Source organism: Aquarana catesbeiana, linkage group LG07, assembly GCF_042186555.1.
Source record: "Aquarana catesbeiana isolate 2022-GZ linkage group LG07, ASM4218655v1, whole genome shotgun sequence".
Classification (NCBI taxonomy): Eukaryota; Metazoa; Chordata; class Amphibia; order Anura; family Ranidae; genus Aquarana; species Aquarana catesbeiana.
Genome location: NC_133330.1, coordinates 260,920,499 through 260,948,186, shown reverse-complemented (window position 1 = coordinate 260,948,186; position 27,688 = coordinate 260,920,499). Strand labels below are relative to the sequence as shown.

General features: G+C 43.9%; 1 protein-coding gene and 1 long non-coding RNA gene across 4 annotated transcripts in view; one reads left to right on the top strand and one right to left on the bottom strand.

The window, feature by feature from the left end:
- The window catches only part of LOC141103555 (uncharacterized), a 295,050-nt gene that overhangs the window by 55,164 nt on the left and 212,198 nt on the right, over nucleotides 1–27,688 (bottom strand). The gene's annotated exons all lie outside the window — the stretch shown is intronic.
- The window catches only part of LOC141103554 (flavin-containing monooxygenase 5-like), a 207,981-nt gene that overhangs the window by 18,933 nt on the left and 161,360 nt on the right, over nucleotides 1–27,688 (top strand). The gene's annotated exons all lie outside the window — the stretch shown is intronic.

Here is a 27,688-nt window from a genome sequence, read left to right as displayed (position 1 = left end):
AGTGGATAAATTTGGAGACAGTCTGACAGATTGGGGTAGGGAATTCCAGAGGATGGGCGAGGCTCGGGAGAAGTCCTGGAGGCGCATATGGGAGGAGGTGATGAGGGAGCTAGAGAGCAGGAGGTCTTGGGAGGAACGGAGAGGGCGATTAGGTTGGTATTTTGAGACTAGGCTAGTGATGTAGCTGGGGGCAGAGTTGTGGATGGCTTTGTAACTTATTGTTAGTATTTTTTAATTTAATTTGTTGGGCGAGTGGCAGCCAATGGAGGGATTGGCAGAGAGGGGTAGCAGACACTGAGCGGTTTGTAAGGTGGATGAGTCTGGCAGCAGCATTCATGATGGACTGAAGAGGGGATAGTCTATTTAAAGGTAAGCCAATGAGGAGGGAGTTGCAGTAGTCGAGGCGAGAGATAACCAGGGAGTGAATCAGGAGCTTTGTGGTTTCGTTGGTTAGGAAAGGACGTAGTTTAGAGATGTTGCGGAGGTTGAGGCGGCAAGCAAGGAAAGTGATTGTATGTGGGGCCGAAAGGAGAGTTCAGAATCCAGGATAACACCTAGTACCCTGACATGTGGGGACGGGTGGATGGTTGAGCTATTGCTCTTGACAGACAAGTCAGGGGAAGAGGCACGTGGGGGAGGAAATATTATAAGCTCGGTTTTGGACAAGTTGAGTTTGAGGAAGTGGTGTGACATCCATACAGATATGTCGGTTAGTAAGTTAGTGATGCGTGAGGAGACTGATGGAGTGAGTTGAGGGGTGGAGAGATAGATTTGTGTGTCGTCAGCGTAGAAATGATATTGAAAGCCGTGAGAGGCTATCAGCTGACCCAGGGAAGAGGTGTAGATTGAAAATAAAAGAGGTCCAAGAACAGAACCTTGGGGGACCCCGACAGTGAAGGGAAGAGGAGTGGAGGAAGTAGAATTGTAAGTGACACTGAAGGTGCATTGGGATAAGTAAGATGAGAGCAACTGAAGAGCACAGTCACGGAGACCGAGGGAGTAAAGTTTTTGAGGAGGAGGGGGTGGTCAACCGTGCCAAAGGCAGCTGAAAGATCCAGAAGTAGGAGTACAGAATAGTGTCCGTTGGTTTTTGCAGTTAGGTAATTTGTGAGTTTTTTAAAAGAGCAGTTTCTGTGGAGTGTTAAGGGCTAAATCCAGATTGAAGGGGATCAAGAAGGTTGTTTTTAATGAGGTGGTCACTCAGTTGGTTGTAAACCAGGCGTTCAAGGAGCTTAGAGGAAAAGGGGAGCAAGGAGATAGGGCGTAGGTTGTTAAGATTGGTAGGGTCCAAGGACGGCTTTTTAAGTATGGGGGTGACCAGTGCATGTTTTAGAGCATTGGGGAAGACGCCAGAGGTGAGGGAGAGATTGAAGATGTGGGTTAGAGAGTGTAGGATGGAGTCAGAGTGAGAGGGAATAGGGTCCAGGGGACAGGTGGTTAGGTGGGTGCTAGAAAGGAGTTTAGCAACTTTGTCTGTAGTAGCAGATTTGAATAGGGGGAGTAAATAAACGATCAAGGGATTAATATGGCGCACAATGGATGTAGCCGAGTACATATAACTAAAAATGGTGGGGGGAAGGGGGTGGGTTGGGGGTTCCTGAGAGGGGGAACTTGGTGGTGGTAGTTAATGTTTCACAACAAGTTCAGATATTAGTCCATGTAAGGATAAAATGATGCTGAATAAATGGAAGGCAGCCAGTCTATAAAAGCTAGAAGAAGCTCTGGAACAATAAAAAAGAAAGAAGGATCGCGCCCTCTAAGTGCAGCATGTATGTTAAAAATATTTATTACAATAGATAAAAACACTCACATTTGAGTTGCTAAAGACCAGCATGTAAAGTAGTTTCATCCACGTGCTCTCGGGGATGTGGGTGTCACGGGCCCGTGACACCCACATCCCCCGAGAGCACGCGGATGAAACTACTTTACATGCTGGACTTTAGCAACTCAAATGTGAGTGTTTTTATCTATTGTAATAAATATTTTTAACATACATGCTGCACTTAGAGGGCGCCGTCCTTCTTTCTTTTTTATTGAATAGGGGGAGTGTCAGTTGTACCTGTTGACATGGGGTCTTATATGGGGGAGATACCTGTAGAGCGGAGATTTCATCACGGATTGTATCAATCTTGTTTTTGAAGTGATTAGCAATCTCCTGGGCAATGACTGAGTCAGTGGGTGGAGGCGGTGGAGGACAAAGTAGAGAGTTGAAGGTAGAGAAGAGTTTACGGGGACGAGATGAGAAGGTGTTAATAAGAGTTGTAAAATAGGTCTGCTTGGCAGTGTGGAGGAAAGAATAGTATTTTTGGAGGACAGATTTGTATTGGTTGAAGTCTTTGAGAGACTTAGTCTTGTGCCACAGACGCTCAAAAGCGCGACTACGTTTTTTGAGAATTTTAGCGTCATCTGTTTGCCAGGCTTGTGGGGGTCGAGGCCTGATTCTGCGTGTAGTGAGGGGAGCGAGCTTGTCCAGGGTGGAGGACAGGGATTTATTGTAGATGGACGTGGCTTAGTTGGGGCAGGACAGGGGAGAGATTTTGTCATAGAGGTGGTCAGTAGCAGAATAGAGGAGAGAGGAATTGAAGTTGCGAAAATTTCTACGGGTGATGGTTAGGCGATTGGAGGGAAAGATGGTGGAAGACAGGTGGAGGGAAAAACTAATAAGGTGATGGTCAGAGAGAGGAAAAGGATTTTTTGAGAAGTTGCATGGAGTGCATAGGTAGGAGAATACAAGGTCAAGGGTGTTGCCATCAGAGTGAGTAGAAGCCTGTACCCATTGTTTTAGGTCAAATGAAGAGGTTAGACTAAGAAGTTTAGAAGTAGCAGGAGTGTTTGTATTAGCAGTGATGTTGAAATCACCGAGAAGGATTGTGGGAATTTCTGAAGAGAGAAAGTAGGGTAGCCAGGCAGAAAACTCATCAAGGAAAGTTGATAATGGTCCAGGGGGCCGGTAGATCACAGCAATTCTTAGGGAAGTAGGAGAGAATAGATGTATACAGTGGGCTTCAAAAGATGGTGGAAGACAGGTGGAGGGAAAAACTAATAAGGTGATGGTCAGAGAGAGGAAAAGGATTTTTTGAGAAGTTGCATGGAGTGCATAGGTAGGAGAATACAAGGTCAAGGGTGTTGCCATCAGAGTGAGTAGAAGCCTGTACCCATTGTTTTAGGTCAAATGAAGAGGTTAGACTAAGAAGTTTAGAAGTAGCAGGAGTGTTTGTATTAGCAGGGATGTTGAATTCACCGAGAAGGATTGTGGGAATTTCTGAAGAGAGAAAGTAGGGTAGCCAGGCAGAAAACTCATCAAGGAAAGTTGATAATGGTCCAGGGGGGCGGTAGATCACAGCAATTCTTAGGGAAGTAGGAGAGAATAGACGTATACAGTGGGCTTCAAATGATGAGAGAGAAAAAGAGGGAGGAGAGTGAATAACCTGGAAGGTGCTTTGGGGGGATAGGAGGAATCCCACTCCACCTCCCTTGCGTCCATTAGGCCTAGGGGAGTGAGTCCAGTGAAGGCCACCCTGGAATAGGGAAGCAGGAGAAGGGGTGTCATATTCGTGGAGCCAGGTTTCGGTGAGAATAAGTAGATTGAAGGAATTAGTGACAAAGAGGTCATGAACAGCAGTGAGTTTGTTGCAGACAGAGCGGGCGTTCCAGAGGGCGCAGAAGAGAGGGAGGCTGGTGTTGGGAAGAAGAGGAATGGAGACTAAATTGTGTAAATTGCGACTACTGCCAGAGGGTGTAGGGTGATGGGTGTGTTGGGCACAGTTAAATAAGGGAGGCCCAGGGTTTGGGGAAATATCTCCAGTGGTTAGGAGAAGCAGAAGAGTAAGAAAGGTAATATGAGAATATGATTTGTATGAGGGGACATGCTTCAGTATCCTGGGGGGTTGGTTAGCAAGTGGGCTTAGAGTTAGAAAGAGGTGATGAGTGCAGTAATAGGGGGAGGGGAGAAGTGAGGGTGATATGTACAGATTGTGGGGTGGAGCAGAGGGGTGAAGAAAAGAGAGTTTGAGGAGAAAGGCAGCAATTGTGAAAAGGAGGAGAGGTAAAGAGAGCATGTTTCAGAGAGGAAGGTGAGATAATTTGGAATTGAGGTCATCTGCTGTCTGTTGTAGTTTGCATTGTGCAATTCGCTGAAGTGCAAGAGCAGAAGTGCCACTTATTTAAAAAAACCCACTTCTTTGGAAGAACCCCTGTATGTGCAGCCCCCTGTATGTGTTCCCCCGTAAAGAAGGCCTTGTTTTTATACTGTGTGTTGGGTGTGGATAGAATCTGGCAATTAATCAATTAAGAGGGCATATTAGGAACACAGCTAGCAGAGCTAGGTAAGACTTAATGGCTAAAAAAACATTGAAATAATGTGAGCATGGCTACAGATGGAGTTGAAACAGTGGTGACAAACAGATTTACCAAATATGCATTTGAGCAGTCAGTCAATGTTCAGTTTAAACGTGTATGGAGGTATAAACGCAGGTTTACCAAATATGCATTTGAGCAGTCAGTCAATGTTCAGTTTAAAGGTATATGGAGGTATAAACGCAGGTTTACCTGTGAAGAGAGAAGAAAATGTTCAGATGGATGGTGCAAGTGCCACTTATTTAAAGAACCCCACTTCTTTGGAAGAACCCTTGTATGTGCAGCCCCCTGTATGTGTGCCTCCCCTACTAGAGCTCCCCTGATGGAGCTCTATATGCTAACAAGCCAAAGTAAACTATAGGTGGGGTAGATGGCGCTACCTGGTGCCAGAGGTGGCACAAAAAGTATAGAAAGGGACGAAAACTAATACCCTAGGTGTGCAATAAACAGTACCCTAGGTATACAAAGCCGCATAGATGGACTGCTATGCCGAACATTCCCTAACTTAGGGTAACCACAGGGTCTATTCTAGAGGTATATTCTGTATATATGTGTATAGAAGCATAAATGCCAACATATAGAAAAAAAGGAAAACGCGTAACTCATGTATTCTACAATGACTGTAATGAGCTGTACAGGTGTACATATAAATGTGTGTATATAATTAAATAGATCTGTGAATAAATGTACATAAGTGTTGCATCTCGCATACAAAGGAGAAGATAATAATATACATTACACTGTGAAAGTATCCAAGAAAATGGATTGAAAAAATATATATAAAAGTATATTGCAATCTTAAAAATTATATTATCATAAAAAATGCATAAATAAGAGTGTAGTAAAGTTCCAACATCAAAAACACCGTCAGAAAAGACGTGTAACGTCTATATGTGTGAGTAGAAGTAACTAACAGTCCACATGTAGATAATATGTCAGAATAGTGCACATAGATGTAACATAGATCATCACAGGTGACTTGAGTGCTCGCAGTATCTCCAGGTGACTTATGTGCTCCCCCTCAAGGGTCCCCACTCACTGAATCCTATCACCCCTGCAGGGGTAATGCACCTGTAGTTATACTCTGTTGCACCGGTTTCACCAAGATGTCTACTATACAGATCCCACAGGTAACCCTTTGACTCCAATTGGGATAGGTGTGACCATTGGTATATTCCTCATGGAAGAAAGAGATTGGCTCCCATAGTGTAGTAAAAATTATATTCATCCATTTATTAAAACTTAAATAAAACAGCATGCACAAAGTTCAAACAGCGTGTAGATCTGTGGCCGGTCCTAGGACCGCAGATGAACAAGCCGTAAACAGGTACTATTGTAAGCCCAAGATAGGGAACAGCAGCGGCCCACTGTGCTCCAGCTGCGTTCCACCCTCTCAAGAACTCGGTAGTGACGTAGTGTGCGTGGCTCTGTTGTATGTGTTTCGTCATAGACGTCCTCAGTATCAAGGTCATAAAAAGATGGTATCTTACCCCCGCCAAATTATCTAAAATGTACCCAACAGCGGATCCTCAGTGTTTCCGAGGGTGCCAGCTTCTGGGTTCAATGGCTCACATATGGTGGGAATGCCCCAGATTGAGGCCCTTCTGGGGCAAGGTATTCTCTCTGATTCGTAAAATAACGAAGATTCAAATCCCAAAAACCCCTGCCATAGCCCTACTCAACGACAACTTACCCAAGACTCCTAAACAATCTCATAAACTAATATACTTTATCCTCCTAGGGGCCAAATTAACCATTGCAAAAGCTTGGAAACAGCCCAGGGTTTCCTTTAAGGCAGCCATTCACAAAGTTTCCTGGATAATGTCCCAAGAGAAACTCTCAAGCATTCTAGACGACAAAAAGCGCAATTCGAAGCTATCTGGGAGCCCTGGGCACAGTTTATTGGAATCTCCCTCAGACCCGGCGTCCAACCTTAAAATTATGAGCGAGTTTAATAGGGGACGGGGGCCCCTCCCGATGAAAGACTAGCTTCTTTCTCTCCCTCTCTTCTCTTCCCCCTTTCTTCTCCTCTTCTCTGCGTATCTTTCACTATTCTTCTCCTATCCACTATAGGGGGACTAGGAATTGGCCCCCCGAATATGGTGTAATTTATTTCCCGTAAGGGGGTTATTAGATTGTTGAGCTCAAGTGTCTTATTTTTTTTTGTTTATTCCTAATTTTCTTATTTTTCCTTCTCATGAAGATTTTATATCCAGGCTGCAGCTTTTGCACAAAGTTATCTATGAACCTGAGGCCCCTCGGTATACATAAGGGCGAGGTGGCTTACGGAGATTCTCCCGCGCACAGTTAGATCCCTTTAGGGGTGCCGGCGAATTCCCTGTAGGCCACTCTAAGCTAAGATAACTAAACTTGGAGGCCTATACTCGCTTTGAGGAATGGCAGCAGCTTAGTAGGTTCTGTTTTGGTTATAGTGTTTTGATAAACTATTAAACTCTGTACTGTCAGGATACAAGTCCCCCTCAGGGAAATGTCATGCATCAGTTTGATGTGATTTGTATTATTTTTTTGCTTATGTTCTTCCTTATTCTGTAAAACTAATAAAAGTTTTGAAAGAAAAAAAGAAGATCTTAGGCCGAGTACATAGATACCAAACACGACATGCTTTAAAAAACAAACGTGCAGCGCCAACAAACTACATACATATTCAAAAGCCTTTACAGGTTAACACTTTAGATTTACGGAGGAGGTCTACTGCTAAAATTACTGCCCCCGATCTGACCTTCGTGGTGATACATCACATGCATGGTGCAATTGCTGTTTACATAGGACGCCAGACTGATGCTTTTGTTCACCTTTGCGCAAAAGCAGGGGTGGACAGGGGTGCTGTCTCAGGGAATGTAAATATCCCCTATGATAGCAATAGGTAGTGACAGGTACTCTTTTTTGAAAAAAATGGGGTCTATTAGACCCTAGATCTCTCCTCTGCCCTCAAAGCATCTGACCTCACAAAGATAGGTGTGATAAAATGCTTTCCCAATTTCCCAATGGCGCTGTTTATATCCGGCAAAATCTAAGTCATGAAATGCTCGTAGCTTCCACTTTCTTAGGCCATAGAGATGATTGGAGCCATTCTGGTCTCTGATCAGCTCTATGGTCTGTTGGCGGAACCACCGGCTGCATTCTCAGGTTCCCTGTTGGGACAGGAGAGCCAGAGAAAACCATGGAAGATGGTGGGGGGGGACATTCCCTCCCATTGCTTGTAAAAGCAGTCTAGAGGCTAATTAGCCACTAGGATTGCTTTTACATGAAAGCTGACCGCTGGCTGAACAGAATTATACCAAGATGATACCTAAACCCGCAGGCATCATTCTGGTATAACCACTCAAAGTCCAGCAACATACAAGTACGTTGCTGGTCCTTGTTGGGCATATATTGTAATCTTTTTTTTCATGCAGCCTGTGGGCTGAACGAAAAAAAGAGATTGATCGGTGGGTATGCCCACAATTAGAATACCTCCCTTCATCCACCCATTTCTAATGATGGGCATACATGCACCATTATTTTTTTAACTGTGGTGGTGAAATCACCTACTACAGCGCTGGAGTCATGGCTTTATGTATCGTGCGAGCACATGCTGTTGCTGTCAAGATAAATAAATCCGCACTGCAGCCAAATGGAGTACCTGCTAAGCAAATGAAGGTTAACAATAAAACAAAGTAACATTACAGTATAACAGTAAGACTTACCATACTTGCAAAGCAAATACAAAAAAAACAGAAAAAAATAAAACATTTTTTAACGCAACCTGTACCTAATATATATATATATGCCGACGCATGGGGGCATCCGCCCCAAAAGTAAGGAGCAAATCGCTCCTCCACCCCTGCTGCCCTCATGCTTTGGCATAAATGTAGTTTTTTTCACTGTGGTGGTGAAATCACCTCTGACAGTGCTGGAGTCAAGGCTTTATGTATCGTGGGAGCAAACGCTGTTGCTGTCAAGATAAATAAATCCGTGCTGCAGCTGAATGGCGTACCTGCTAAGCAAATGATGGTTAACAATAAAACAAAGTAACATTACAGTATAACAGTAAGACATACCATACCTGCAAAGCAAATACAAAAAAACATAATAAAAAATAAAACATTTTTTAACGCCAGCTGTGCCTAAAATATATATATGCCTAAGCATGGGGGCATCCGCCCCAAAAGTTAGGAGCAAATTACTCCTCCACCCCTGCTGCCCCCATGCTTCGGCATATATGCACTTTTTTTTATGTGTGGTGGTGAAATCACCTCCGACAGCGCTGGAGTCACGGCTTTATGTATCGTGCGAGCACACACTGTTGCTGTGAAGATAAATAAATCCGCACTGCAGCCAAATGGCGTACCTGCTAAGCAAATGATGGTTAACAATAAAATAAAGTAACATTACAGTATAACAGTAAGACTTACCATACCTGCAAAGCAAATACAAAAAAAACAGAAAAAAATAAAACATTTTTTAACGCAACCTGTACCTAATATATATATATATATGCCGACGCATGGGGGCATCCGCCCCAAAAGTAAGGAGCAAGTCGCTCCTCCACCCCTGCTGCCCTCATGCTTTGGCATAAATGTAGTTTTTTTCACTGTGGTGGTGAAATCACCTCTGACAGTGCTGGAGTCACGGCTTTATGTATCGTGGGAGCAAACGCTGTTGCTGTCAAGATAAATAAATCCGTGCTGCAGCTGAATGGCGTACCTGCTAAGCAAATGATGATTAACAATAAAACAAAGTAACATTACAATATAACAGTAAGACATACCATACCTGCAAAGCAAATACAAAAAAAATAATAAAAAATAAAACATTTTTTAACGCCAGCTGTGCCTAAAATATATATATGCCTAAGCATGGGGGCATCCGCCCCAAAAGTTTGGAGCAAATTACTCCTCCACCCCTGCTGCCCCCATGCTTCGGCATATATGCGCTTTTTTTTATTTGTGGTGGTGAAATCACCTCCGACAGCGCTGGAGTCACGGCTTTATGTATCGTGGGAGCAAACGCTGTTGCTGTCAAGATCAATAAATCCGCGCTGCAGCTGAATGGTGTACCTGAAAACAAAAACATGGTTAACAATAAAACACAATAAAACACAATAAAACATTGCAGAATAGAATACAGTAAAAAAGAGCAGAACAATAGAGAGAGAATTGAGAGAACAATAAAACAACAACTATTTTTGGCTTTTTATTTTATATTTTTTGTGTTTTTGTGTTTTTTTTTTTTTTTTACTTTTTTTTTTTTTTTTACACTTTTATTTGTAACTGTAACTGTAATGCCGTATACACACAGGCAGACTTTTCGAACAGACTGGTCCGACGGACTTTCCGACAGACATTCGATGGACTTTTGGCGGACTTCCGACTGACTTTTTAACGAACGGACTTGCCTACACACGATCACACCAAAGTCCGACAGATTTGTACGTGATGACATACGACTGGACTAAAATAAGGTAGTTGATAGCCAGTAGCCAATAGCTGCCCTAGCATGGGTTTTCATCCACAGACATCATACAGACGAGCGGATTTTTCGACCAGACTCAAGTCCGTCGGACAAATTTGAAACATGTTCCAAATCTAAAGTCCGTCAGATTTTTGACCGAAAAAGTCAGCTGCAGGTCTGATGGAGCCCACACACAGTCGGATTGTTCACTGGATTCAGTCCGGATCCAGTCCAGACAAAAAATCTGTGCGTCTGTACATAATGGTTCAGTTCCAGGTTTGGGTCTCTCAAAATGCGATGGCATCTTGGGAGACCCTGTGAAAGTGTGCCTAGTCTGTGCAATGCTGTACCCTATGCTAATACTCAACTAGTGTATGCTAGCATTCAAAACATTCACCAATGCAAAGACCAGGATTGTCAGGACAGGAGGGACAAAAATAGCAGGTGTCACGCCTATATCCACCCTTTCTACAGACACAACATTTTCTTTGGGGGGCTCGTTGGGTAGGGGTACTCAGGAGGACATACGGAAAATGCCTCTCATGCAGCCAGCTTGCTGCATTTGGATTGGGAAGGTGAGGTGGAGCACCGTCTGAAAACAGAAGGGGTCTGACGATCTCTTCCTGGAATTCAAGGAAGGATCCAGTCCGTCCTGAAGCTCTGTATAGCACATGAGCGTTCAGCAAAGCCAATTGAAATAAGTATACAGACACTTTCTTGTACCAACTTCTGGCCTTACGGGCAATTAGGTATGGTACCAACAACTGGCCGTTGAGGTCCACCCCTCCCATATTGAGGTTATATGCTCTGGACACAGAGGGGTTTCTCCACAACACCAGTCGCCGTAGGCATTTGGACCGTCATGTCTGCATGAAGGGAGGAAAGAACAAAAACATTCTTATTATCCCTCCACTTCACAGTGAGCAAGTTATTACACTTCAAGCAGGCTCTCCTCCCCAGCCTAAGACGGGAATCTACAAGCCGCTGGGGAAAACCCCGGCGATTAGATCACACAGTGCCACATGCTCCAATCTGATGATCAAACAAGTGACTAAAAAGTGGCACGCTCGTGTAATAATTTTCCACGTACAAATGGTACCCCTTTCCGAATAAGGGTGACACCAAGTCCCACACAATCTTGCCAGCGCTCCCTATGTAGTCAGGGCAGTTTGTCAGCTCTATGTGACTATCTCTTCCCTCATAAACCATAAAACTACATGTATAGCCTGTGGCCCTGTCACAGAGCTTATATATCTTGACCCCGTATCTGGCACGCTTGCTGGGAAGATACTGTTTGAATGACAAGCGGCCAGAAAACTTAATCAGGGACTCATCAACGCAGTCAACTTGATGGGGAGTAAACAAGTCTGCAAAATGTTAGTTGAAGTGGTTTACGAGGGGCCAAATTTTGTAGAGCCGATCGTATCCAGGGTCTCCACGAGGACGACAGAGTTCATTGTTGTTGAAGTGCATGAACCACAAAATCTGCTCGTATCGTGCCCTGGCCATGGAAGCAGAGAACACGGGCATATGGTGAATTGGGTCAGTGGACCAATATGACCACAACTCACTCTTTTTAGTTATGCCCATGTTGAGGGATAGGCCCAGAAAGGTCTTAAATTCGGAAACCGTAATTGGTTTCCAATCTCTGGCAAGGGAGGACTGGGGATTAGCGGCGATGTATTGACCAGCATACAAATTGCTTTGGTCCACAATAGATCTATAGAAATCTTCCGTGAAAAACAGCGAATAATAATCAAGTGCCGTAAAATTAACTGTTTCCACCTGAATGCCGGGTTGGCCAGGAATGAGGGAAGTACGGGTGCTGCAGAAGTGGTGGGCTCCCAATTAGGATTGGCGAATTCTGCAAGGTGTACTAGGCCGCTGGTGCTTGCCAGTTCACCAGAAGGAATAGCGGCGCTAGTACTCCTCTGCTCTATATGAGAGCCCTGCGGTTCTTGCACCTCAACAGCAGAAGAAGAAGGTCTGGTATGCCTGACCTTGGCAGGGACCACTATTCCATCGTCAGCGATATCTGTCATGGAGCCGCTGTCCTCTACAGAATCGGATCCTGAGCCTAAATCTGACAGATGAGTTACTTCCTCTTCACTATCTGTCATGCTTAGAAACGTGTAGGCCTGTACCTTCGATTTGCCATTTTGGGCTCTAAATTAACTGGTACAGTTGTGAGACTCACAGGTAAAAAAGCTCCTAGGCTGTCAGCAACTGTATCAATCGCTACCAAAAAAACTGTTATCGATCGCAGGGATCAGGCCTCACTCTGCGAATGCTGCAGTTATGTGTGTTTAGTGTTTTGTAAGTGACAGAGATCGATCGATACTGGTATGCTAGTATAGATCTGATCAGATATTGATCAGTTCAGATACTATAGGGAGGTGTATGCTGCGTGTGTGGGTGTTAGCGGTACTGGCACTAATCTGACGCTGCCTGGGGCGACGCAGACCCTAACTGAACCTAAAACCTAACTGATATCACCCGCTGGGCAATCAGGGGGTTAAACCTTTATTAGGTAATAAACGGCGGGTGCCCTGACACTCTAAAAAACAAACTAACCAGCATCACCCGTAACAGTTATACAGTGATCACTGGCAATCAGGGGGTTAAAACCTTTATTAGGTAGTATATGGGGGTACCTGACGCTATAAAAGCTGACGGTGAACCTAAATACTTAGCTGGCTAACTAGCGTCACCTGTGACACTAATACGGCGATCAGAAAAAAGATCGCTTAGTGACACTGGCGACAAACGAAGAAGGGGTTAACTGGGGGGTGATCAAGAGGTTAAACCTTTATTAGGGGGGGTTAGGGGGGTACCCTAGACCTAAAGGGGCCTACCACTAACTGCCCTAACACTTACAACAGTCGCAAATGACACCAACGCAGTAATCAGTAAAAAAAATAAAAACTGCTATTGGTGTCACTGTGACAGGGGGTGCGGGGGGGTGATTGGGGGGTGATTTGTGTGCCTACGTGTTCTACTGTTAGTGTAGTGTTGGTGCAAACTTACTTGGATGTCTCCTCTCCTCGGGCCCCGGGATGAAAAGGCTGCACGAGGTGAGATGACATCACTTCCTCTGCTTCTGTTTACAATAGAGAAGCAGAGGAAGCTTCTCATTCGCCAGGAGAGTGAATCGGTGGCACCCCCTCAGCACGGATCGCTCCTGGAACGATTCCGACCGCCGCGGGCATGGGGGGGGGCCCAATCGGGACCCCCGCCCGTTGGGAGGCAGGGACGTACAGGTACGCCCATATGTCTCCTCGTGCCATTCTGCCGACGTACATCGGCGTGCGGCGGTCAGCAACTGGTTAAACAAACTTAGATACTAATCAAATAATACTTTGTGCATTCATTAAACACAATACCAGGAATGAACCGAACACCTCCCGGTTCAGTTCGTAGCAGAACATGCGAACCGGCAAAAAATTTGTTCGAACACCATTCAAGTCTATGGGACACGTATGTGAAAAATCAAAAGTGCTAATTTTAAAGGCTTATATGCAAGTTGTTGCAATAAAAAGTGTTTGGAGACTATGGATGCCGAATGCTGGACTCAGGAGCACGCCTGCAAGGTAACCCCCCCAAAAAATGGCGTGGGGGTCCCCCAGACACTATATACTCTGAACAGCAGTATATATACTATACGGCCTGCCCTATATATGATGCAGAAAATTGGGCCTTAGGTTTTGGTGGTACCAGAACACTGTAAGCCCTCACAGGTATTCTTAGTGGGCGCAGGAACGGGCGCTGCTGTGAAATACTATATCAAAAGATTTAATTACATGCCCATGTTAAACAGGGGCAGAAAAATTGGGCCTTTGGTGATGGTGGTGGTGGTACCAGAACACTATAAGCCCTCACGGTTACTCTTGGTGGGCACAGGAATAGGCCCTGCTGTGAAATAGATCAAAAATTGTAATTACAGTAGGTGACCGCGATATTGTGTTAATCTCGCTGCTGTTATCGGTTAGATTTGACACCTGCGAGCCCTGTCATGGAAGCCAGCGCCGAGCTGGCTCACTCATCTGGAAAGGAAAACTGTTTTTTCCTTTCACGATGAGAGGCAAGCATTGCTGACAGGTGTCTGGTATGAATCATGAGGGGGAACGCTGTGCCAAATTTTAAATAGAAAAACGGTATGGGTTCTCCTCCAGGGGCATACCAGGCCCTTAGGTCTGGTATGGATTTTAAGGGGAACCCCTACGCTGAAAAAACGGTGTGGGGGGTCCCCAAAATCCATACCGACCCTTACCTGAGCACGCAGCCCAGACGGTCAGGAAAAGGGGTGGGGACGAACGAGCGCCCCCCCCCCCTCCTAAACCATACCAGGCCGCATGCCCTCAACATGGGGGGTGGGAGCTTTGGGGCAGGGGGGCGCCCAGCAGCCCCCCCACCCCAAAGCAACTTGTCCCCATTTTGATGAGGACAAGGGCCTCTTCCCGACAACTCTGGCCATTGGTTGTCGGGGTCTGCGGGCGGAGGGCTTATCGGAATTTTAAAGACTGGCTTGCTGACATCCCTTCTGGCTCCTTATCCTTCTTGCTGTTCCTCTACTTGGATCCCTGACTTCTGGCTTGGCTGATTACCCGATCTGGTTACTGAACTCTGGCTTGGCTGATTACCCGATCTGGTTACTGAACTCTGGCTTGGCTGACTACCCGATCCAGTTACTGGACTCTGGCTATGCTTTGACTATGCTTACTCTATTTAAATTTTTATTTTTATTAATAAACAAGTGTGATTTTACTGTACTTCTGTCTCGGTCTGGTTCATGGTTTCTGACAGTAGGTGAAGGCCATGAATTCAGAAGATACAGTCAACCCAATAGTTGGTAATATTTTTTCCAGATTGGATAAGCAAGATCACCGCATGGATCAGTTTGCCATGGCGTTACAAACTCTCCTGAGTCGCACGGCTCATCTGGAATCCCCCACTGTGGCTGCTTCGGTACAACATGAGTTGCAGGCCGTCCCTGCTGCTGCGCCAGTCTCTGTGCAGGCACCCGTCTTAAGTATTACCTCTATAAGAGGTATGTCTGGTTCCGTCCCGCTTCCCCAGCGATTTGGGGGCGATCCAGTTCAATGCAGAGGGTTTCTCAACCAAGTTGAGATATACTTTGAGATGCTGCCCCAGGCGTTTTCCACGGACAGAAGCAAAGTATGGTTCATGATATCTTTGCTTTCTGAGAGAGCCTTGGCTTGGGCTAACCCTCTATGGGAGACGCAAAAAACCTCTTGTCTTGAGTTACCCTGAGTTTGTGGCCTCCTTTAAAAGGGTATTTGACGTTCCTGCACGCTCCGCTTCTGCTGCCAAGTGCCTCATGTCCATCAAACAGAGTACGAGAACTGTTGCTGACTTGAGTTTCATGTCTCCTTATTGAAACCGTTGGTCTGCAACTGCTTTACCACCTCAGTGCCACGTCCTCGCCCTATACAATTTGAGAACCATGAGGAGTATGAGGTACAATCCATTGTTGACTCCCGGATGTTCCGTGGGTGCATACAGTACCTGGTGCATTGGAAGGGGTACGGTCCGGTGGAACTCTCCTGGGTCCCATCCTCGGACGTACATGCCCTTGCCCTCCTCTGTGATTTCCATAGACATTTTTCCCTCAAGCCCGGTGGTCCTCTGAGGGGGAGGAGTCGTTGAGGAGGGGGTACTGTCAGGGCTGGCTCAGCCCTTCCTTCTCTGAGCTGGCCGCTCAGTTGTCGGCTATTTGCCAGGTCTCTTCTCTCTCCACAGTTAACCAGCTGTTGTGGATCTGCTCGTCAGTCCCGCCTACCTAAAGATGTCCAGCTCACTTCATCTCTGCCTTCGCCTTGGTCACATCACAATAAACCATCTCCTGTGTTCCTGTTTAAAGACTGGGTTGCTGACATCCCTTCTGGCTCCTTATCCTGCTTGCTGTTCCTCTACTTGGATCCCTGACTTCTGGCCTGGCTGATTACCCAATCTGGTTACTGAACTCTGGCTTGGCTGATTACCCAATCTGGTTACTGAACTCTGGTTTGGCTGACTACCCAATCCAGTTAATGGACTCTGGCTATGCTTTGACTATGCTTACTCTATTTACCTTTTTATTTTTATTAATAGTGTGATTTTACTGTACTTCTGTCTCGGTCTGGTTCATGGTTTCTGACAGTATAGTAGGGTTGGAGATCCCAGATGAGGAGCAAGGAGAAGTCCGCCTTTTTCTTTGATGTGGGTCTTTCAAGTGCTGTTGCCAAAAGACTGCATGGCAGGTGATCATATGTGTGGTCAAGCATGTGGTGCCCAAGCGGCTGCTTTTCTGGCCATGCTTGATCCACTTCAGACATAGGTTGCAAACAGCAATGGTGCGATCTGCTGCACATGTGTCGAAAAAGGCCCACACCAAGGAACCTGCGGAGCTCTGCAGTGTGATGCAATAAGGTGGCTGCCCTTAAGCTGCCCCCTAGAGGACATCCTGCCTCGTTGGAGTTGTTCCTCCTCCTCCTTGCCCTCTCTTGTCTCAGGCACCCAAGTACAGTCAGTGACCTCATCATCCCCTCCCTCCTCGTCACTAGAGCAAACTTGGCAGTATGCTGCAGCTGGGGGAACATGACTGCCAGTTTCTTGTCCCTCTCGCTAGGCTCATGTTACTCTCTTTCTCAACCTGGGAACCAACAATCGGAGCCTTCAAATCGCTGTTCATCCTCCAGCAGCATGTACCTGACACTGAGGTTGAATAATTCTGGGGACTCCTCTGTGCATGATGGTGGGGTTACGGAACGAGTAACTGTGGACAAGAAGCCGGTGGAATAGGCCGCTTTGGCAGCTGCATTGGAAGGCAAACTACTCTGAGCCTGGGTGACGGAGGATGAGGAAGATGAGGACGGCTTTGTTATCCACTCCACCAACTCTTCTGCATGTTCTGGCTCAATAACACGGCCAGCAGCAACAAAAAAGGACAAGCGTGCCCCACGGCCACCTGCAGAGGATGCACCATGTCCATGACCAGCACTGTTGACTGTAGACACAGAGGCTGCTTGCCCTCTTTTAGTGGCCTGTGAGCATCAGCCTCTCCTTGGTGGCCTTCCGGACATGATGTATATTTTATTTTGCAACACCACACTACACTGTATTAGATACTGTGTACACCACCAGAAGTGTAGTAGAAACTGTACACACTGTATTAAATACTGTGTACACCACCTGCACTGTATTAGCAACTGTACTATGGCTGCACTCTATTGTGTACTGTGTAAACCACCAGAAGTGTAGTAGAAACTGTACACACTGTATTAGATACTGTGGACACCACCAGCACTGTATTAGCAACTATACTACAGCTGCAGTGTATTAGCAACTGTACTATGGCTGCACTGTATTGTGTACTGTGTACACCACCAGAAGTGTAGTAGAAACGGTACACACTGTATTAGATACTGTGTACACCACCTGCACTGTATTAGCAACTGTACTATGGCTGCACTGTATTTTAAACTGTGTACACCACCAGAAATGTAGTAGACACTGTATACACTGTATTAGATACTGTGTACACCGCCTGAAGTGTATTAGAAACAGTACACCACGGAATGCACTGTAGATATAGGCTACACTGGATGCAGAGTATATATATATATATATATATATATATATAAAATACACTGCCACTAACTGAATAACCTGCCTGCTTAATCTTAATGAAACTATCTCTCTGTCCACACTAACAACACTACACACGGCCGCAGTGTAAGCAGCCTTTTATAGTCTGGGACGTGGACTTAGTCCCCCTGAGCCATGTTTGGCCAAAGGCAGCATGCTTTTGGCCAATTATGTCTCTCTTAACAGAGGGCACTGTGATTGGCTAAAGCATGCAGGTCAGGTGCATGCTTTGGCCAATCATCATACAGCAATGCACTGCGATCTCGAAGTACATTATGGGGAATTCCGCGGCGCTCGACTTTGCCGCGAACCTGAACATCAAGCTCAACCCTACACAATACAATACCACTTTCTCATTCCACATTCATTGGACATTTCATTCATTCTCCATTTAGAATCTTTTTCATATTGTCCCCTCGAACACCTTTTCCCATATTTTTTCAAATCCATATATCACCCAAAGTATATATATATATATTTTTTGTTACTTAATACATAAAATTACACAACCTGAAGTTACTTCCCTTTTTCTTTCTTAACCACAATTCCTTTGGCATAACGCCTGGAACACATAACTTCCTCTTTCTTCTTTTTTTTAAATTATAATATTCTTAAACTTGTGTTAGACTACAGTCTTAACCCAAAATTTAAATTAAACATTTTAAAATCCCCAAGCATTGTTAAACATTTGCATAAATAACCATTCCCTTGTTTCGTAATAGGTAATGTCCCTGTGCAATCCCAAGTTCCCATTTCTTTCATTTCAATATCAACAAATGGGCCCTTCAGAGCAATTACTTTTCAAACATAAAACACCACCTTAGGCTCTTCTACAAAACCTATAATGCCATTTATTGAACACTTTGGAGCCCAGGGCAATTATCTCAATCCGAAATATAGTACATTTGTTGACATTGAAAAATACCTTCCAAACCTTCAGCAATGTGAGGATAGGCAACTGCACAATTAAAAACATTCCTTAAAGTCAGACTCTAACTGGAATAATCAAAATACCCCAGCTACAAGTTAAAATGTTACTCTTAAAATTTGTATTTTGCAATTATCTTAAATCTTTTAAATCCACTTAATTATCTGATCAGATTCTTTAAAAGAGGATATTTGGTACGAGCAGATACATGTAATTTAATAGTGATGTCATATTCCCCATATATGATTCCAATTAACAGTGCATTGGGCATGGGCGTAATAATATATGCCCAACACATTCCATGTAGAGACTGACAGTAGTCAGCAACCTTTCAACAATAAACATATAATAAAACATACTTTAAATCTATATTATCATATCATGTACTTTAATTATTCAACTTCTATTATTGATTATGTAGCAAAGATGGCAATATTATATGTGTTAAAACTAAGTGTTCATTTAAAATAACATTATATTCAATGTGAAGTTCCCCTTTTCTTAGTTCCAATATTAATACATAGGCTTACATACAGTGGGGCAAAAAAGTATTTAGTCAGCCACCAATTGTGCAAGTTTTCCCACTTAAAAAGATGAGAGAGGCCTGTAATTGTCATCATATGTATACCTCAACTATGAGAGACAAAATGTGGAAACAAAATCAGACATTCACATTGTCTGATTTTTTTAAAGAATTTATTTGCAAATTATGGTGGAAAATAAGTATTTGGTCACCTACAAACAAGTAAGATTTCTGGCTCTCACAGACCTGTATCTTCTTCTTTAACCACTTGCCGACCGCCGCACGACTATATACGTCGACAGAGCGGCACGGGCAGGCAAAAGGACGTGTATGTACGTCCTTGCCTGCCCGCGGGTGGGGGGTCCGATCGGACCCCCCCCCGGTGCCTGCGGCGGTCGGCAAATCTCCCCCGGCGATCGGAGGTGAGGGGGAGGCCATCCATTCGTGGCCCCCCCCTCGCGATCGCTCTCAGCCAATGGGATCATTTCCCTGCCTCTGTATTGTACACAGAGGCAGAGGAAATGATGTCATCTCTCCTCGGCTCGGTATTTTCCGTTCCGGGCCGAGGAGAGAAGACTGCAATGTAAGTGCACCAACACACTACACACAGTAGAACATGCCAGGCACACTAAACACCCCGATCCCCCCCCCGATCGCCCCCCGATCCCCCCCCAATCACCCCCCCCCCCCTGTCACAAACTGACACCAAGCAGGTTTTTTTTTTTTTTTTTTTCTGATTACTGTATTGGTGTCAGTTTGTGACAGTTACAGTGTCAGGGCAGTGAGTGTTAGGCCCCCTGTAGGTCTAGGGTACCCCCCTAACACCCCCTAATAAAGTTTTAACCCCTTGATCACCCCCTGTCACCAGTGTCGCTAAGCGATCATTTTTCTGATCGCTGTATTAGTGTCGCTGGTGATGCTAGTTAGGGACGTAAATATTTAGGTTCGCCGTCAGAGTTTTATAGCGACAGGGACCCCCATATACTATCTAATAAATGTTTTAACCCCTTGATTGCCCCCTAGTTAACCCTTTCACCACTGATCACTGTATAACCGTTACGGGTGACGCTGGTTAGTTTGTTTATTTTTTATAGTGTCAGGGCACCCGCCGTTTATTACCGAATAAAGATTTAGCCCCTGATCGCCCGGCGGTGATATGCGTCGCCCCAGGCAGCGTCAGATAAGCGCCAGTACCGCTAACACCCACGCACGCAGCATACGCCTCCCTTAGTGGTATAGTATCTGATCGGATCAATATCTGATCCGATCAGATCTATACTAGCGTCCCCAGCAGTTTAGGGTTCCCAAAAACACAGTGTTAGCGGGATCAGCCCAGATACCTGCTAGCACCTGCGTTTTGCCCCTCCGCCCAGCTCGGCCCAGCCCACCCAAGTGCAGTATCGATCGATCACTGTCACTTACAAAACACTAAACGCATAACTGCAGCGTTCGCAGAGTCAGGCCTGATCCCTGCGATCGCTAACAGTTTTTTTGGTAGCATTTTGGTGAAATGGCAAGCACCAGCCCCAGGCAGCGTCAGGTTAGTGCCAGTAGCGCTAACACCCACGCACGCACCGTACACCTCCCTTAGTGGTATAGTATCTGAACTGATCAATATCTGATCCGATCAGATCTATACTGGCGTCCCCAGCAGTTTAGGGTTCCCAAAAACGCAGTGTTAGCGGGATCAGCCCAGATACCTGCTAGCACCTGCGTTTTGCCCCTCCGCCCGGCCCAGCCCAGCCCACCCAAGTGCAGTATCGATCGATCACTGTCACTTACAAAACACTAAATGCATAACTGCAGCGTTCGCAGAGTCAGGCCTGTTCCCTGCGATTGTTAACAGTTTTTTTGGTAGCGTTTTGGTGAACTGGCAAGCGCCAGCGGCCTAGTACACCCCGGTCGTAGTCAAACCAGCACTGCAGTAACACTTGGTGACGTGGCGAGTCCCATAAGTGCAGTTCAAGCTGGTGAGGTGGCAAGCACAAATAGTGTCCCGCTGCCACCAAGAAGACAAACACAGGCCCGTCATGCCCATAGTGCCCTTCCTGCTGCATTCGCCAATCCTAATTGGGAACCCACCACTTCTGCAGCGCCCGTACTTCCCCCATTCACATCCCCAACCAAATGCAGTCGGCTGCATGAGAGGCATTTTTATGTCCTCCCGAGTACCCCTACCCAACGAACCCCCCCAAAAAAGATGTCGTGTCTGCAGCAAGCGCGGATATAGGCGTGACACCCGCTATTATTGTCCCTCCTGTCCTGACAATCCTGGTCTTTGCATTGGTGAATGTTTTGAACGCTACCATTCACTAGCTGAGTATTAGCGTAGGGTACAGCATTCCACAGACTAGGCACACTTTCACAGGGTCTCCCAAGATGCCATCGCATTTTGAGAGACCCGAACCTGGAACCGGTTACAGTTATAAAAGTTACAGTTACAAAAAAAGTGTAAAAAAAAAAAAAAAAAAAAAAACACAAACAAAAATATAAAATAAAAAATAATATTTGTCGTTTTATTGTTCTCTCTCTATTCTCTCTTTCTCTATTCTCTCTATTGTTCTGCTCTTTTTTACTGTATTCTATTCTGCAATGTTTTATTGTTATTATGTTTTATCATGTTTGCTTTTCAGGTCTGCAATTTTTTATACTTTACCGTTTACTGTGCTTTATTGTTAACCATATTTTTGTCTTCAGGTACAGCATTCACGACTTTGAGTGGTTATACCAGAATGATGCTTGCAGGTTTAGGTATCATCTTGGTATCATTCTTTTCAGCCAGCGGTCGGCTTTCATGTAGAAGCAATCCTAGCGGCTAATTAGCCTCTAGACTGCTTTTACAAGCAGTGGGAGAGAATGCCCCCCCCCCCACCGTCTTCCGTGTTTTTCTCTGGCTCTCCTGTCTCAACAGGGAACCTGAGAATGCAGCCGGTGATTCAGCCAGCTGACCATAGAGCTGATCAGAGACCAGAGTGGCTCCAAACATCTCTATGGCCTAAGAAACCGGAAGCTACGAGCATTTTATGACTTAGATTTCGCCGGATGTAAATAGCGCCATTGGGAAATTGGGAAAGCATTTTATCATACCTATCTTGGTGTGGTCAGATGCTTTGAGGGCAGAGGAGAAATCTAGGGTCTAATAGACCCCAATTTTTTCAAAAAAGAGTACCTGTCACTACCTATTGCTATCATAGGGGATATTTACATTCCCTGAGATAACAATAAAAATGATTAAAAAAAAAAAAAAATGAAAGGAACAGTTTTAAAATAAGATAAAAAAGCAAAAAAATAATAAAGAAAAAAAAAAAAAAAAAAAAAGCACCCCTGTCCCCCCTGCTCTCGCGCTAAGGTGAACGCAAGCGTCGGTCTGGCGTCAAATGTAAACAGCAATTGCACCATGCATGTGAGGTATCACCGCGACGGTCAGATCGAGGGCAGTCATTTTAGCAGTAGACCTCCTCTGTAAATCTAAAGTGGTAACCTGTAAAGGCTTTTAAAGGCTTTTAAAAATGTATTTATTTTGTTGTCACTGCATGTTTGTGCGCAATTGTAAAGCATGTCATGTTTGGTATCCATGTACTCGGCCTAAGATCATCTTTTTTATTTCATCAAACATTTGGGCAATATAGTGTGTTTTAGTGCATTAAAATGTAAAAAAGTGTGTTTTTTCCCCAAAAAATGCGTTTGAAAAATCGCTGCGCAAATACTGTGTGAAAAAAAAAAATGAAACACCCACCATTTTAATCTGTAGGGCATTTGCTTTAAAAAAATATATAATGTGTGGGGGTTCAAAGTAATTTTCTTGCAAAAAAAAATAATTTTTTCATGTAATCAAAAAGTGTCAGAAAGGGCTTTGTCTTCAAGTGGTTAGAAGAGTGGGTGATGTGTGACATAAGCTTCTAAATGTTGTGCATAAAATGCCAGGACAGTTCAAACCCCCCCAAATGACCCCATTTTGGAAAGTAGACACCCCAAGCTATTTGCTGAGAGGCATGTCGAGTCCATGGAATATTTTATATTGTGACACAAGTTGCGGGAAAGAGACAAATTATTATTTTTTTTTTTTTTTTTGCACAAAGTTGTCACTAAATGATATATTGCTCAAACATGCCATGGGAATATGTGAAATTACACCCCAAAATACATTCTGTTGCTTCTCCTGAGTACGGGGATACCACATGTGTGAGACTTTTTGGGAGCCTAGCCACGTATGGGACCCCGAAAACCAAGCACCGCCTTCAGGCTTTCTAAGGGCGTAAATTTTTGATTTCACTCTTCACTGCCTATCACAGTCTCGGAGGCCATGGAATGCCCAGGTGGCACAAACCCCCCCCAAATGACCCCATTTTGGAAAGTAGACACCCCAAGCTATTTGCTGAGAGGTATAGTGAGTATTTTGCAGACCTCACTTTTTGTCACAAAGTTTTGAAAATTAAAAAAAAAAAAAAAATTTTTTTTTTGTCTTTCTTCATTTTCAAAAACAAATGAGAGCTGCAAAATACTCACCATGCCTCTCAGCAAATAGCTTGGGGTGTCTACTTTCCAAAATGGGGTCATTTGGGGGGGGTTTGTGCCACCTGGGCATTCCATGGCCTCCGAAACTGTGATAGGCAGTGAAGAGTGAAATCAAAAATGTACACCCTTAGAAATCCTGAAGGCGGTGATTGGTTTTCGGGGTCCCGTACGCGGCTAGGCTCCTAAAAAGTCCCACACATGTGGTATCCCCGTACTCAAGAGAAGCAGCAGAATGTATTTTGGGGTGCAATTCCACATATGCCCATGACCTGTGTGAGCAATATATCATTTAGTGACAACTTTGTGCAAAAAAAAAAAAAAAATAAAAAATAAATTGTCACTTTCCCGCAACTTGTGTCAAAATATAAAATATTCCATGGACTCAACATGCCTCTCAGCAAATAGCTTGGGGTGTCTACTTTCCAAAATGGGGTCATTTGGGGGGGGTTTGTGCCATCTGGGCATTTTATGGCCTTCAAAACTGTGATAGGTAGTGAGGAGTAAAATCAAAAATGTACGCCCTTAGAAATCCTGAAGGCAGTGATTGGTTTTCGGGGCCCCGTATGCGGCTAGGCTCCCAAAAAGTCCCACACATGTGGTATCCCCATACTCAGGAGAAGCAGCTAAATGTATTTTGGGGTGCAATTCCACATATGCCCATGGCCTGTGTGAGCAATATATCATTTAGTGACAACTTTTTGTAATTTTTTTTTTTTTTTTTTTTTTTTTTCATTATTCAATCACTTGGGACAAAAAAAATGAATATTCAATGGGCTCAACATGCCTCTCAGCAATTTCCTTGGGGTGTCTACTTTCCAAAATGGGGTCATTTGTGGGGGTTTTGTACTGCTCTGTCATTTTAGCACCTCAAGAAATGACATAGGCAGTCATAAATTAAAGACTGTGTAAATTCCAGAAAATGTACCCTAGTTTGTAGGCGCTATAACTTTTGCGCAAACCAATAAATATACACTTATTGACATTTTTTTTACCAAAGACATGTGGCCAAATACATTTTGGCCTAAATGTATGACTAAAATTGAGTTTATTGGATTTTTTTTAGAACAAAAAGTAGAAAATATCATTTTTTTTCAAAATTTTCGGTCTTTTTCCGTGTATAGCGCAAAAAATAAAAACGGCAGAGGTGATCAAATACCATCAAAAGAAAGCTCTATTTGTGGGAAGAAAAGGACGCAAATTTCGTTTGGTTACAGCATTGCATGACCGCGCAATTAGCAGTTAAAGCGACGCAGTGCCAAATTGTAAAAAGTGCTCTGGTCAGGAAGGGGGTAAATCCTTCCGGGGCTGAAGTGGTTAAGAGGCTCCTCTGTCCTCCACTCATTACCTGTATTAATGGCACCTGATTGAACTTGTTATCAGTATAAAAGACACCTGTCCACAACCTCAAACAGTCACACTCCAAACTCCACTATGGTGAAGACCAAAGAGCTGTCAAAGGACACCAGAAACAAAATTGTAGACCTGCACCAGGCTGGGAAGACTGAATCTTCAATAGGCAAGCAGCTTGGTGTGAAGAAATCAACTGTGGGAGCAATAATTAGAAAATGGAAGACATACAAGACCACTGATAATCTCCCTCGATCTGGGGCTCCACGCAAGATCTCACCCCGTGGGGTCAAAATCACAAGAACGGTGAGTAAAAATCCCAGAACCACACGGGGGGACCTAGTGAATGACCTGCAGAGAGCTGGGACCAACGTAACAAAGGCTACCATCACTAACACACTACGCCGCCAGGGACTCAGACCCTGCAGTGCCAGACGTGTCCCCCTGATTAAGCCAGTACATGTCCGAGCCCATCTGAGGTTTGCTAGAGAGCATTTGGATGATCCAGAAGAGGATTGGGAGAATGTCATATGGTCAGATGAAACCAAAGTAGAACTGTTTGGTAGAAACACAACTCGTTGTGTTTAGTGGAGAGAGAATGCTGAGTTGCAATCAAAGAACACCATACCTACTGTGAAGCATGGGGGTGGCAACATCATGCTTTGGGGCTGTTTCTCTGCAAAGGGAACAGGACGACTGATCCGTGTACATGAAAGAATGAATGGGGCCATGTATCGTGAAATTTTGAGTGCAAACCTCCTCCCATCAGCAAGGGCATTGAAGATGAAACGTGGCTGAGTCTTTCAGTATGACAATGATCCCAAACACACTGCCTGGGCAACGAAGGAGTGGCTTTGAAAGAAGCATTTCAAGGTCCTGGAGTGGCCTAGCCAGTCTCCAGATCTCAACCACATAGAAAACCTTTGGAGGGAGTTGAAAGTCCGTGTTGCCTAACGACAGCCCCAAAACACCACTGCTCTAGAGGAAATTTGCATGGAAAAATGGGCCAACATACCAGCAACAGTGTGTGACAACCTTGTGAAGACTTACAGAAAACGTTTGACCTCTGTCATTGCCAACAAAGGATATATAACAAAGTATTGAGATGAACTTTTGATATTGACAAAATACTTATTTTCCACCATAATTTGCAAATAAATTCTTTCAAAAATCAGACAACGTGATTGTCTGGATTTGTTTCCACATTTTGTCTCTCGTAGTTGAGGTATATCTATAATGACAATTACAGGCCTCTCTCATCTTTTTAAGTGGGAGAACTTGCACAATTGGTGGCTGACTAAATACTTTTTTGCCCCACTGTATATCTCAAAAGTTCTCAATATCTACTGGGCAGTTCGAGACTGGCTGCAAAAATGTGCTTCCTTATATTCAACTGAAAGGTTTTCTCTTTTGTCTTTTGACTTTCCTAAATCAGTAAATTAGTAAACTTAATTATTCTCAACCCTGGCTAGTTTTAACTGCTAAAACACTTCCTATTTTTCTATACTGCAAGTAGAAATTAAAATGTGCGCATACAAATAAATATATCACTTTCAATGCACCCATATCATGTTACTATAAGTTGCACATTCTTCTAATACCCATTAGATATCATCCTTGGATCTGGAAGGTCCTTGACTATCATGTAATTCATGACCATCCCTTGGTTCAAATACACTTCATAATCAATAAATGTATGAAAATGAATATTTCGCAGAGCTCTAGCAGACATGGACATTTTGCCAGGAATGGTACGCTCCGCCATTAATGTTTTCAATGTCCCCTTTAAACCTCAAAGCTCCGTAATGTCGCTTCCCATTTTAAAACTATTTTACTTCTGCGTGTCTTGTCTCTGAACTGTATGGCAGACATATCGGTAGCATACTCATTTACCTTTAATAATGGATTTAACTGCAGACACAGCAACATTAACTTTTTCACTGCAATCCTAAGACCTTAATACTCCCTAAGTTTTCTGGCACAAATTCACTTCTTGAACAACAATATATATATTTACTTGATCAGCAAAATTATAACTTTAAAGGAACAGTTGAGCCTTAGATTGTAAAACACAAGGGGGCTTTTTTACATGACTTTCAGTCGGAAGTAACCTATTCATCCTTCACTCTAAAATATGCCCCAGCTTATTGGATCTTTAAAACTCTCCCAGTCCATGCCCTTGTATATCTTCTGTCTAGTCTCCCACTAACTAGATAAAATCCACAATCATGATTGATGAACTGGACACTCCATTAACTTATGATATGGACTATAGTACTTTTGTAAGTCTTTCCTTGTCAAAAGAAGTTTATTGAGTATACAATGTTATAAAGATACATAAAGTAAGTTTACAAGGATCTATAAAGTAAGCTCATTGTTTTACAGTAGGGTTTATATAGGTAAATATCATGAAATTTCAAATATTAAACATTGGGTTCACGTAAACCTAAATTAAAGATATATATCATTTCCTTAGTTACTTTTGTAGGTATTTAAATGATTTATACCTACTATACATATTGTTTACAAGTAGAGTGTATATAGGTCAAATAAATTCTGATAATGAGCTTTAATCGTAAGGTGGAGAAAAGGAAAGAGAAAGAAGAAAAAGGGTTGAAAGGTAGAGGTATGGTCCACAAGGTTGTCCCGCTCGTCAGTTTATTATTCTTTTTAGTTCTCTTTGAAGCCTTAGAATGGGTGTCTCTGTAAGTCATTTAATCTGTTACCATGGCAACAGGACAGAGTCATTGAAGTTTGACAGGAACTGTTGTTTTATCCAAGGATGCCAAAGTTTTTCAAATTTTGGAATTTGATTTTGATCGATGGCAACCATCTTAGCATGGGACATTGTATTATTCATTCTGTGAATTGTTTCTGCTAGTACCAATGTAGGAGATTTCCATGCCTTGGCCACTGTT